Raw genomic sequence first — 14,157 nt, forward strand, 5'->3', positions numbered from 1 at the left:
GTGGCGCAGCGGTTCGATCCTGACTACGGGTGCTGGCTGTAAAGAGTTTGTACGTTCTCCCCGTGACCTGCGTGGGTTTTGTCTGGGAACTTCGGTTTCCTCCCACACTCCCAGGATGTGCAGGTTTTTAGGCTAATTGGCTTGGTATAATTGTAAGCTGTCCCTCGTGTGTAGGATAGAGGTAGTGTACGGGGATTGCCGGTTGGCATGGACCCGTTGGGCCGAAGGGCCTGTTTCCCCACTGTATATCTGAACTAAACTAACATCCTCCCTGATATGTGGGAATCTCTGGGCCAAGACTATTCTCGCTGGCAGAGACGTATCTAGGGAGGTACCTGAAGCCAAGACCAAAGGATGGAAGAAGTGTTCAGCAAGCTAGACAATCCAGCCTTTCATTCCGACAAGCTCCACCTGCCCCTTCTGTGACAGAGTCTGCTGTTCCTACACAGGACCCAATAGTCACCCTGGAACCCACAGACGTGGAGCAGAAGGATTTCCTCCTGAATTCCAAGGGACTACTTAAAACTGATTTTTTTTTAAATGCACAATTCCGTGGAGAATTGACAGGTAAGATACCACGTAAAAGGAGGTTCCTCTGGGTAGATGACCACAGAACCAGAGCCTCAATTTCAGCATTAAGGGACTGATTGAAGACCAAGATGAGGATTGCCTCTCATTAAGTAATACAGTCATACAGCAAGCAAATAAGTCACTCACCCCACCAGGTCCATGCCCACCTTTTCACCGATCTATACTAATCCTATTTGCCCGCATCAATACCACATCTCTCGGAGTCTCTGTGAATCTCTGTGCTGCTTTATGCCAGTAAACTGGGGATACTGACTCATGAAACATATTTATGGCTGATACACACAGATTGTTGGAATGAACGAGAATGAACAGGTAGGTAGGAAAGGTAGCAAGAGGTAAGAAAATACAATTGAGGCCAACGACCAGGTCAGTGCCAGACACAAAATGCTGGAGTAACTCAGCAGGTCAGGCAGCATCCCTGAAGAAAAAGGTTGGGTAACGTTTCAGGTCAAGACCCTTCTTCAGTTCAGTGTGATCTTATTGAATGACAAAGCAAGTCCAAGGTGTCAAATGGCTTCTTCGTTCTCATGCGATGTTTTTAAAACAAATGAATGCAGGCAGCTCTGTACCCAGAGGAAGGAAATGGGACAGGTTTCTTATTATGCAGCTCAATGTTAAACAGAAAATGGCTGGAAATTAGTTTTATCTGTGTTGATCAGTTGCAAGCTGTGCTTCTAATAGTTCACTGGAAAAGACTTGCCCAGGCATCGCTTCCAGCATCGCTGATTGTTTTCCCATCCCTGTACTAAATTTACAAGTTCATAATCATCTCCAATTTGGGGCATTGGAAGATTCGCACCTATTAAGCAGCTGACCAGCATGACATATAATGCCATTGCACAGAAGATTAGCTTAGAGATGCGTCGCCATAAAATTCCTGGTATACTGGGGCCTCCAGAGTATGAGGCAGCCACATGAAGGGGTGTGACATTGGTCATGGAAAGGCTCCATTTTAGAAGTAGCTGGCACAGCAAACATGTTCAAAAGTGGCAAAAGGCTATAGATATTCAAATGACCGAAATAAACTGGGATGCAGACTATGGGGGAAAAATTATCTATGGAATTATTTGTGGCAGTTCTCAAGAAATCACTCAATGGTTCCATGGGTCATTGCTACTTTATTGTCGCATGTACCTAGGTGCAGTGACATTCATTTTTGCATACAGTTCAGTAAAAAATCTTATACGTAGGCACAATCTTACATAAGTGCATGAATATAAGAATAGTAGATTGCACTGAGGCACTACACAACAGACACCAGGAATCAAGCGCCATCTTGTACCCTTCAAGTTCAGACAAGTTAAAAATGTTCGAGTGTTCACATGGGGCACGGTAGCGCAGCGGTAGAGTTGCTGCTTTACAGCGAATGCAGCGCCGGAGACTCAGGTTCGATCCTGACTACGGGTGCTGCACTGTAAGGAGTTTGTACGTTCTCCCCGTGACCTGCGTGGGTTTACTCCGAGATCTTCGGTTTCCTCCCACACTCCAAAGACGTACAGGTATGTAGGTTAATTGGCTGGGTAAATGTAAAAATTGTCCCTAGTGGGTGTAGGATAGTGTTAATGTGCGGGGATCACTGGGCGGCACGGACTTGGAGGGCCGAAAAGGCCTGTTTCCGGCTGTATGTATATGATATGATATATGATATATGCCCATAGAGGTCTGATGTCATGGCGGCAGCACTGGGTTGTAGTTGAAGGGTTAGCCTGGCCAGGTTTAGTTTAGTTAAGTTTATTGTCACATGTACCGAGGTACAGTGAAAAGGTTTCAGTGAAAAGGTTTCTACGCAGATAGATGATAAGCCACTATGTGCTGCTGTATCCGATCCAGACACTCTGCCACTTGGAACGGTGCCCGATGTAATCGAACCCCAGGCTGCCTCAAGGGCCTCCAGTGGGCCACTCCCTCAACACCTCAATCCAGACCCATCCGAGCCAGTGAATGCACCATCCCTTGCCCAACATATATTCTTTTCTTCCCGGGATAAAGTTTTAGGAAAAACGATAATTTGCTTGAAAAGATTATAAAGATAAATTTAAAGAAAACACTGCCCGAAATATATGCGTTTCATTTCTAATGTAATTTCTACTTCCATGTATGTACTAGTTTGATCCATTTCAGAGTGAAATTAGCAATTCAACCTCAATCCTCCAAAATACAATGAAGGAAGAGAGACAGATAAAACACAAGAACTAAAATTTGAGAAGAAAAATCTTCAGCACTGAAAGGAAACCATGATAAATCTCAGAGAAATTTGGTGCTTCTTGCAAACAAAGAGAAACCTAATGCACCTGCAGAAAGGAACAAAAAAAATGGGCTGATAAACAAAGGATGTCAAAACAATTTTGTCACAGAATTGTTACAGCTTATTTCACCACCGAGCAGTTGTAATTGTGCAATGAATATCCAGCAGGCAAGCTGATAAGCCTTGATTTAACAATCTAATTTTACCCCTTTTTAATATTGTAATTCTCAATATTGTCTTCTATTCAATGCATCTTTGATGTTAGTAAGTAGGCGGCAATTATTCATGATCAGATGTTGGACTTCACAGAACCCTCTGATACTTGTCGGCACGTCCTTGATTTACAATTTTTTTAATGCCTGATAACTTTATTTCATCTACATTATTTTCTATTTTTGAAGGCAGGCAAACCTCGTTGGTGTGAACTTGCTGGGACAAGCCAAATTGCTTTTGCTCGTAGGTATTCAATTTGACAGTGATTATAATGGCTGGTGCAAATCCCTTCGCTCCAGCCCGCTGTGCTCACACTGTCAATGTGCTGCAAGAAGATGAGTGCGTGAAAATAGAAAAAAAAAACACTGGAAACCAAAGTGTACTGCCAAAATCTTCTACCTTCTTTGCCCTTTGCGAACGGTGATAAATCTGTTGTTTATTTTCAGTTATTTCCTCTCCTCGTTATTGTGTGAAAGCATTCACCATTGGAGTGCATTTCACCACGCACCAAAATGCTTTATGCTAACTGAGTGAAAATCCTGCTCGAAAACCACTGTGGAGGCATGAATCTTAAACACATCTGCCACTTCCACCTTCCCCACTCACCACCAACAGAAGGATTCATTCGATTTGTTACCCATCATTTTTTAGTTCAGTTTAGTTTATTGTCACGTGCACCGAGGTACATTGGAAAGCTCAAGATAGACACAAAAAAGCTGCAGTAACTCAGCGGGACAGGCAGCATCTCTGGAGAGAAGGAAAGGGTAACGTTTTGGGTCGAGACACCACTTCAGACAGTGAAAAGCTTTTGTTGCGTGCTAACCAGCCAGCAGAAAGACGATACCTGATTACAATCAATGCATTTACAGTGTATAGACACAGGATAAGGGAATGATGTTTAGTGCAATTTAAAGCCAGCAAAGTCCGATCAAGGATAGTCCAAGGGTCAGCAAAGAGGTAGATAGTAGTTCTGCACTTCTCTCTGGTTGTGGTAGGATGATTCAGTCGCCTGATAATAGCTGGGAAGAAACTGTCCCTGAATCTGGTGGTGTGCATTTTCACAATTTGCTTGATGGGAGAGGGGAGATGAGGGAGTGGCCAGGGTGCGACTCGTCCTCGATTATGCTGCTGGCCTTGCCGAGGCAGCGTGAGGTATAAATTAAATCAATAGAAGGGAGGTTGGTTTGTGCGATGGCCTGTGTTGCGTCCACAATTCGTTGCAATATCTTGCGGTCCTGGATGGAGCTGTTCCCAAACCAAGCCATGATGCATCCTGATAATCATCGTCTTAATTGCCGCCTTACTCTAAAAATTGCTCTCTGAAGTTTATTTGGGATACTGCTATTTTCTCTCTTAACAATCATACAATTTGAAAAATGAATTATTTGGTCAAGTGGGAAAAAAAATTTCTAATTAGCCACAACAAAGAAAACTTCCAGAAAATATAATTTCACATTTTAATGCATGAACAGTTATTTTGATGAGGAAAGTATTTCCTCGCTGTTTTAAGAAGGTGTTTATTTAAATATTATTGATATAAATGCTAGCATTGAATTTGCCTTCCTTACTACCGATTCGACTTGCAAATTAACTTTTTGGGAGTCTTGCACCAGCACTCCCAAGTCCCTTTGCACCTCCGATTTCTAGATTCTCTCTCCATTGAGAAAATAATCTACGCCTTTATTCTTATTACCAAAATGCATGACTCCGCACTTTGCTACACTGAATTTCATCTGCCACTTCTCTGCCCACTCTCCTAACCTGTCCAAGACCTTCTGCAGAATCCTTGCTTTCTCTACACTTCCTGCCCCTCCACCTATCTTAGCAGCATCTGCAAACTTGGTCACAAAGCCTTCAATCCCCTTACCCAAACCATTAATAAATCATTGTTTCTGTGGTAGCCACAGAAAATATTATTTAAATAATGAAGTTGAGAACTAGAACAGTGGCCAACAAAGGACCCACTCCCCATCTCCCTCCATGCACCCCCCTCCTTCCTCCCCCCCTCTTGCCCTGACTGAATATCATCATAAATCTCACTGCTTTAATAATTAAAAACAGTACATATCTTTATCAGCATGGTTATAGAATATTTAATATGATAGTTGAGGATTAAAACAGTCTTGTTAAAACAAAGTAAACTCTCGCCTTGAATTAGTTGGCTTGTTGGAAGGAGACTGTGATAATCTCTGTGTAACAGGTTAACAAACAATCTCCCACACTTTAATTTTCACACTGCTTTGTCTGCTGTTGATTGTGTGCTGAGCATCTAGAATGAGCCCAATCACACATTTGGTTGTCACTGTGTTGTACAAATATGGAGGGGGTATCCTCTGCAATTTGCAGCTCTGCAGAAGCCTTTGGTGCAGCAGATTTGTTTGATTATGGTATGTGGTTTCTGCAGCCCTCTCGATGCCACTGTGTGCTCAATGTTTAAGAACTGCCAGCAACAGTCTATCTATAGAGGATAAATGACAATCTACCTATTGTCAGAGGACAAATACGGCTCCCCTGAGCCCGATTGTCCTAATTTCGGCGGGGTTTCAGCTATTACATGGATGTATGAAAAGTAGTCTACCACTTCGCAGAAAAATTTACTTGTGCATGATCCAGTTATGAGTTTAAGGGTTTTAACATTTTAATCATCACGGGTATTGCAGACCATGCGGTCTGTAATGGAGTAAAAAGAGCAGTTCGTCTTGTCAGAGTAAACACGATGATGCTGCCCAGCTAATGTGGAGAAGCACAATTGGATGGCTGCAATAATTGCCATTATTTCCTTTCATGAAATTGTAAAGCCGCTTCTTATTCCAGTTGGAACACCTTAACCTTCACAGCAAAAGTAGGGTGCTCACTAAAATTATCATAAAAAGTGATTCAATCATTGGCTCCAAACCGAGAGAAAAACAGCTCAGTAGCGATCTGGTGGATTGTTTCTTTAAACCTTTGCCCATATGATTCCCATTCTTGAGGTCTCTGCACTGATGTTCGTGTGGACAGGGATATGTATAGAAATCCTCACAGAATGAAAAGTTATCATTTATGGCGGCTTAAGAGGGTGTCCCAGTGGTGCAGCAGTAGAGTAGCCACCTTACAGCACCAGAGACCCAGGTTTGATCCTGATTACTGATGCTGTCTGTATGGAGTTTGTACATTCTCCCTGTGACTGCCAGGGAGTGGGTTTTCTTCAGGTGCTTCCTGACTGTGGAGCCTCCCACACTCCAAAGATGCACAGGTTTGTAGGGTAATTGGCTTAGGTAACATTGTAAATTGTCTGTAGTTTGTCGGATAGTGCTGATGTATGGGGTGATCGCTGGTCGGCATGGACTTGGTGGGCTGAAGGACCTGTTTCCATGCTGCATCTCGAAACTAAACTAAACTAATGTCCAAGAATGTTACCAAGTCGACACTTTGGGGATCATGAATTGCTTTCAATGGTCAGGAACAACTTGGTCACCTTTGCACTTTTTCATAATTAGGTAACTGCTTCAGAGAGGCTACCTGTTCTACATTAGACAAAAATAAGAAGAAAGTTATACCGAAGGATGAGAGAAGTCGCAATCTCCAATGCCTCACAAACCTCACTGAACTAGGCGGGTGGCATGGTGGCTCAGTGATAGAGTAGCTGCCTTACAGTGGCAGAGACCCTTGTTCGATCTGTACAGAGTCCGTATGGAGTTTGTACAGAGAGGATGTTTCCACTAGGGAGGGGAGGGAGGGGGGGGGGAGGAGAGGGTGCTGCACCAAAGCAGGAGAGGTTTGGTCCTAACTTGGTCTAGTCAAAAAAATGAATCTCACTAATTTTCCTTAATATCCATGCATCTGATTTGAGTCATTGTGAAGCCAGATACATGCCCGCTCTTTCATCAAAGATCAATTGGGTTGAGAACATTCACTATCACAGCATCTGCAGAGATGTTATCTAAGATATTTGATTGTAGGATGTGGTTGGCATATCCCACCATTGTCCATTGCCCCATCCCAACTGCTTGACCATCTCACAGACAACCATAACATGTGGGTCTGAACTCGCAAATGAGCCTGACAAGGTAAAGATGATTAGTGTGTAGGAAGGAAGTGCAGATGCTGGTTTACACAGAAGATAGACACAAAACGCTGGAGTAGCTCAGCGGGTCAGGCAGCATCTCTGGAGAAAAGGAATGGGTGACGTTTCAGGTCGAGACCCTTCTTCAGGCTGAGAGTCAGGGGAGAGGGAAGGTGGAAGTATGAAAAGGTACAGAACAAATCAGAGTCGGCACCGATGGCCAAGGAGCCCACAATGGTCCATTGGTGGCTGTGGAGGAGGTGATAACAAAAGGATACGAACAGTGAAACTAGCAGGACGACTAGGATGGGAGAGGGATGGAGAGAGAGGGAATGCTAAGTTTACTTGAAATTAAATAAATCAATATTTATATCACTGAGTTTTAAGCTGTCCAAGCAAAATTTGAGGGGCTGCATTTTGTGTCTATCTTCAAGGTAAAGATGATAGGATTTCTACATTAAAGTACGTGATGACCATATTTTGTTTACTTATAAATTTTCATTCTGGATTTATTTAACAACTTTTTATTATACAAATGCATGTCTCTGCGTTAATAGTGCTGGTTTCAGGGTGTTAATCCAGTAAATGAACCACCATGCCACAATAACTTTTCATATCCTTGGCTGGTGATTTTGCTTTTCTACTTTGAATTAGCAAACAGAAGTGAACCAAAGATTTTTCTTTCCAAAATATATATGTACTTCTTATTTAGTTTTAGTTTTAGTTTTAGAGATACAGCATAGCAACAGGCCATTCGGCCCACCGAGTCCACGACGACCATCCATCACCCACACAATGGTTCTATGTTATTGCATTTTCAAATCCTACACACTAGGGGCAAATTACAGAAGCCAAAGATTTTCCTCTAAAAATATATATGTCTTTCTTATTTGAAAGGATGATTTTAGACAACAATATTTATGGTATGTGAATGGAATGACACCATACCTGTGATTTACTAGCATATGTGGGCAAGGTTGCAATATTTCAGCTCGAAAATCAGTAAATAATAATCAGTGGCTCACTGAGTATTTTCCCTGCTTTCCACCCTCATTCACTCTACCAACTTACTTCGTGTTCTCTGTTACTTCAGCCTCTATGTACATTAACCTGAATGCATAGTCCTCTTATGCTCTATCTTAATATTTATTTTGGGTTTCTGAGGATATCACGTTCTTGAAGGAAGTAAATGTAGTGAGAGTATTAAACTTTGAGCACAATGGCCTATAAACTCCGCATTATATTTTAATTTACAATAAATAAACGTTTTCAATAGAATAGTAATCCTTTTGATTACACAAGAATGTATTAATGATTTTTAAATAGATGTAAATAATGTGAAATTGAAGAGCTGAATAGAGTAATTTAGTCCCTAATCTGTGTTACAGAAATGACCATAGATTCACCAGCCCAGTAAACCAGTGCTATAGAAATGAGGAACTTGAAGCAACAAGCAGATCCATGTGTAACAAATTACTTGCTTGTTATTCTTCCTATTAGAATTATGTTTATGAAGGTATGAGTGCTAGTAAAAGCAACATTTTCAGAATTTTTCACTTAGCGTCGGTATAGATCACTCACGTACAGCCAAGATAGGATGTCAGATAAAATTCCAACTGTTCGACCCAGTCTAATATGCAGCACACAGCTACTAGAGGAGTTTATTGTAGGTTCAAATAAACACTCCCACAAAGCGTACCCTGGTTTTTGTCAGTTTACAGCTTCAACAGTGAGAGTTTTAAGAAATCTCATAAATATTATAATAATTTTGGGTTGCGTTTATTCAACTCTGATTGCTCTATTTCACTGTTTGTCAAAGGGAGTAACGGTGGCGCAGCAGTAGAGCTACTGCCTTTCAGCGCCAGAGACCCGCGATCGATCCTGACTACTGGTGCTTCTCTGTACAGAGTTTGTACGTTCTCCCCATGGCCTGCGTGGGGTTTCTCCAAGATCTTCGATTTCCTCCCACACTCCAAAGACGTACAGGTTTGTTGTTTAATTGGCTTGGTATGATTGTAAATTATCCCTGGTGTGTGTAGGATAGGGTTAGTGTGCAGGGATCGCTGGTCAGTGCGGACTTGGTGGGCCGAAGGGCCTGTTTGCCGCCGTATCTCTAAACTAAACTAAACTACAACTCATTTAAAACTGGATCATTTGATAAATCAACTGATTAATAATTTGGCTAAAGCAGTAAAGTTTTTCATATGACAAAAAAAAAGTATGGTTTTGTACCTGCATTGCAAAACTTAATTTTAATTCCAAACATGTCTGACAGAACAGACACATTTTGACTTAAAATTGACCAGGAACTGAAAAGCAAGATCTAAGTACACTTGGCAGTGTTGTGACAGATTATCCTTTGTCTCAAAAACTTATGGGCAGTTTCCCACGGAAACCTCAATCTGAAATTGAAAAGAAATGGGAAGAAAAAACTACGATGAACTATTGATGAATTATTGATGCCGTGCAACAAACAAAAAGGCAGAAGCAAAAAGAACATCTTCACTCTTCAAAAGATATGTTGCAATTTACAGCATTATTCAAAAACTTTTTTGAAGGTATCCAAATTCTTGGTAATTCCTGCCTAATGTATAACTCTGACAGACACTTAAAAGGAGGAACATAAAAACCCCCACTATTTAATGAAGATGCAACACTGACTTAAAATGAAACCAACCAGTGTCAGGGTGAAAAAGAAAATATCCCTTGTTTTTCCCAAGCAGGTTTCATCTTGGATAAGATGAGAGTGAATATCACTTAAGCAATTTATAAAAAGAATAATAGTAACAGTGTGTTAAAACGCTAAAGCTAATTTTTTCAAAATGCATCATGGAAGGTTTGTTATAAAATACATTTAAATTCTTAATTGAGATGTACCAATTCTGGAACTATTTATGAATTGTGCACAGCTGAGTGAAAAAATCAGGGAAGATATTCCAATGTTTCGTTATGCAAGTTTTAAAGATTAAACCAACAGGCAAGAGGCAGGTCAGCTAAAAGCTTACAAAATGTGTGGGAAGGAACTGCAGATCTTGGTTTATACCGAAGATAGACACTAAATGCTGGAAAAACTCAGCAGGAATGGATTCCTTTCTTCCAGAGATACTGCCTGACCTGCTGTGCTACTCAAGCATTTTGTGTCTATCTTCTGGTAAAAGCCTGTTTCCTGATAATACTATATAATCATAAGAGTCCACTTTTTCCATCTTTGGCATCAACGGCAGGTACATGATTCACCACCCCTCTCGAATTCACGGTAATCCTAATATGAAGGTATTCATCCAAAAATTCCTAAAATGTTTCAGGTTCAGTATTTTATGGTCTAGGTGCTGCTGTCAGATTAGATAACTGTTCCATTGGCCTGTTAAATCCATTCTGCAAGTTATATGTTTATTTTGCCGTGCTATTTTATATCAGAATGCAAGCATGCAGATGTACTTAATGAACTCTGTAATAGTTTGTATTTAAGCTCTAACATTGCTAATATTCTAACTGAAGGAGGCTAATAGAAACTAAAACAAGTTGATACATTTAATGAAAGGAAAAAGGCTGCAATGAACAAAAGTTATATGCACTAAAATGCAATTGCAATATCATAAGGTACAATCATGCAAGGTACATGGGGAAAATATCAACCTTGGTTCAAAACTCAGTCTTCAATTGTAGCATGTTTTGAAGTTATGGTAGATAATAGCTGAATAGAAATGAGGAGAGTATTCTATTTGAGGATTATATTTCTATTGAGTATTGTTCTCCCATAATTGCAAGTCAAATATGAAGTGTATAATCATAATAGCCAATTCAAAAATCTTTTTTTTTAAATTCTGAATCTCATGATGGCATATATAAATATAATGAATGGAATCACAAAGCAATGACATCTAACATGGTTTCATAACTTTGCTGCGATCATTTTATTATCATTGAAATAAAATCAATTAAAAAGTTGGGCAATGAATGAAGCTACTGTAAATGATTCTTATTCATTTATATTATCAGCACATGTACCTTTAAAAACTTGCAATAAATTCCATTTGTCATTTTCTCATCCTCAGTCACTGGGTTCAGAATATGTGATGATATATAGTTGACATCAAGTTAAAAATGAGAAACTGAGACAGTTTTTTTCTCTTATGTTATTTTTTTTTGGAATAATTACTAATATTCAACATTGCAACGTTTAGACTTTTGACTAAATTTCAGATGTATGCTGTTCATATTTTCTATTTACTTCAATAAAATATCACAAATTAAAGGGCTACGCATAGAACTGATGCATTCTGTGCCACATTTTACACACATTATACCGAATTTGCAAATGTAAAGATTTTTTCACACAATGGCTGACTGGATTAATTTAATTTGTAGTCAGGGTGCTGATTCTAGTTCAAACTAAAGCACAATAGATTCATTGCAAGTAGAAGAAACTTCATGTGTCACCATGTGTGTTCTTTCAGTTATAAGGACCGGCGCTCTTTCAAATGTTTATGTAACTCACATCAATTCAATTAGACCATTGAAAGGTTCTCTGTCTTGTGCTTGCACTCTTCACCAATTGATTACCAAAAAATCTACTTCCATCCAGATTTATTGATTTTAATTATCAAGTGAATGCTAGAAAATATTTGCCCTCAACTTGTAATCTTTTTAAAAATGAAGCATGTGAGCCAGTCATGTCATGACATACAAACTATGGCAATTTATTTTGTTGCTGGGGCTGGACTGGACTGGACAATGGAGAGATGTCAAGTATCAATTGAGTATAATTATTATGCGACTTCAGAGTTGATCTTTATTGTATTCAAGCAGTAAAGTATCATCCCTTTCAATTTTATATTTAAACTATTGTTTTTGAAAGTTTGAAACTTCAAATTTCTTTTACGTATAATAATAATAATAATAATAATAATAATTATAAACATTTATTTTATATAGCGCTTTTCCAAGTGCTCAAAGACGCTTTACAAAAACAGTCATGACATAAAAACAAACAGACGAACTGTCCTGACGGAGAAGCGGCGAACAAATAGCGCCAGCGTCCTCTCACGTCAGGGTCCGGCAGTAGACAATAAAAACACAAGACACAAGACACACAATTACAATTTTAACACAAACAGCCATCACAGTGATGCTGTTTTTTCCCAAAAAAAGAATGTTTAAGGACGTGGGATGGATTGGTTTGTAGAATGTCACTTTCATATTTTATTGAGAAATTAGAATTTGTTCTTCATTCAGTGTCTTCATAGGGTAATAATTGTTGCCGACAAGTAACTCTTTCTTTTTGCATTATTATGTTTCTAAAGAGTGTGTTTCGTGCTGAAAAACAACTGTTTCCCAGCTGTTGTCTGGCAACTGAACCATCTACCAAAAATTAGAGAGCAGTCCTGAACTGCTATCTACCTCATTGGAGACCCTCAGACTATCTCTATCTTTGATCGAACTTTACTGGCTTTATCTTGCACTAAACGCTATTCACGTTATTCCCTTTATCATGTATCTATACACTGTGGATGGATCGATTGTAATCATGTATTATCGTTCTGCTGACTGCTTAGCATGCAACGAAAGGTTTTCCTACTGTACCTCAGTACACGTGACAATAAATTAAACTAAACTAAGCTAATCGATGGAATGCTGATGAGAACACTGTGCTTCTGATTCCAACTTTAAACATTGATTATTACTCTGGATGGATATATAGGGGGTGGAGAAGTGGAAGACAACAGTATAAATTTAGGTCCTGCAATTGCACTATCTCCTTTTAAAAGAATCAATCCTTTAATCTCATTAATTGGAATCTGAGGGGTAACTTTTTCACACAAAGGGTGGTGGGTGTATGGAACAAGGTGCCAGAGGAGATAGTTGAGGCAGGGACTATCCCAACATTTAAGAAACAGTTAGACAGGTACATGGATAGGATGGGTATGGAGGGATATGGACCAAACATGGGCAGGTGGGACTAGTGTAGCTGGGACATGTTGGCCGGTGTGGGCAAGTTTCCTGTTTCCACGCTGTATCATTCCATGGTTCTATCTCCATTGTAGTACACAACCTAATAACCTACTTGATAGTAGCAGATGGAATTATTCAGATAACTGATTCACCATTAAAAAGGTAAAGCAATGGGCATGGCAATGCATGGATAACTTACATTCTAAAAAGATAATGTGATGGAGTAACTCAGCGGGTCTGGCAGTATCTGTGGAGGGAATGGGTAGATGTGTTTGATCGAGTTTCCTTGTGTTGCATCTACAGTTCCCTGAGACTTGATTCTAAAAAAATGGTTGTTTAAGAAACTTCAACAATAACTTCCATTTATATGTTGTCTCTAATGCAAAGAAACATCCCAGACACTTCACGGAAGATTGATCAATCAGAGGGATCAAGCCAAAGTAAGAAGAACTTGGATGGATTGATAGTTTACAAAGCCTTGTGGTTTGACAATAGACTTTGTGATGAAATGTTTTGAAAGGTTGGAAGATAGGGAGACAAGCTCTGAGTGGAGAGGAAAAAAAAATACTGGTAATGTTAGCATGGGTAATTAGATAGCCTGCAGTTCAGTTGGAATGAGATTATGAATTAAATGTACATATTGTCTTTGATATTTGCCACAGAATGTTGTGGATGCAAAGTCAGTGGATATATTAAAGGCAGAGATGGATAGATTCTTGATTAGTATGTGTGCCAGAGGTTATGGGGAGAAGGCAGGAGAATGGGGCTAGGAGGGAGAGATAGATCAGCCATGATGGAATGGCAGACTTGATAGGCTGAATGGCCTAATTCTACTCCTATCACATAATCGTATGGCTTAAGATATTAAAAAATGATCTAAGGCACTACATGGAAGAATGATCAACCAATTCTGGCACTAAACTATATAAGGAAACGTTAAGGTAGTTGACCAAAATTTGATCAATGATGAAGGGTGTTTTGAAGTGGCTTGAAGAAGGAAACGGAGATGAAGGCGTTTTGAGAGGAAATTTGTAAACTTACAACTTCAGAGGATGACAATTATTACCACTGAGGGAGGGACTAAAAGCAATTTTATTTATAAAGTAAATGG

Source organism: Rhinoraja longicauda, chromosome 12, assembly GCF_053455715.1.
Source record: "Rhinoraja longicauda isolate Sanriku21f chromosome 12, sRhiLon1.1, whole genome shotgun sequence".
NCBI lineage: Eukaryota > Metazoa > Chordata > Chondrichthyes > Rajiformes > Arhynchobatidae > Rhinoraja > Rhinoraja longicauda.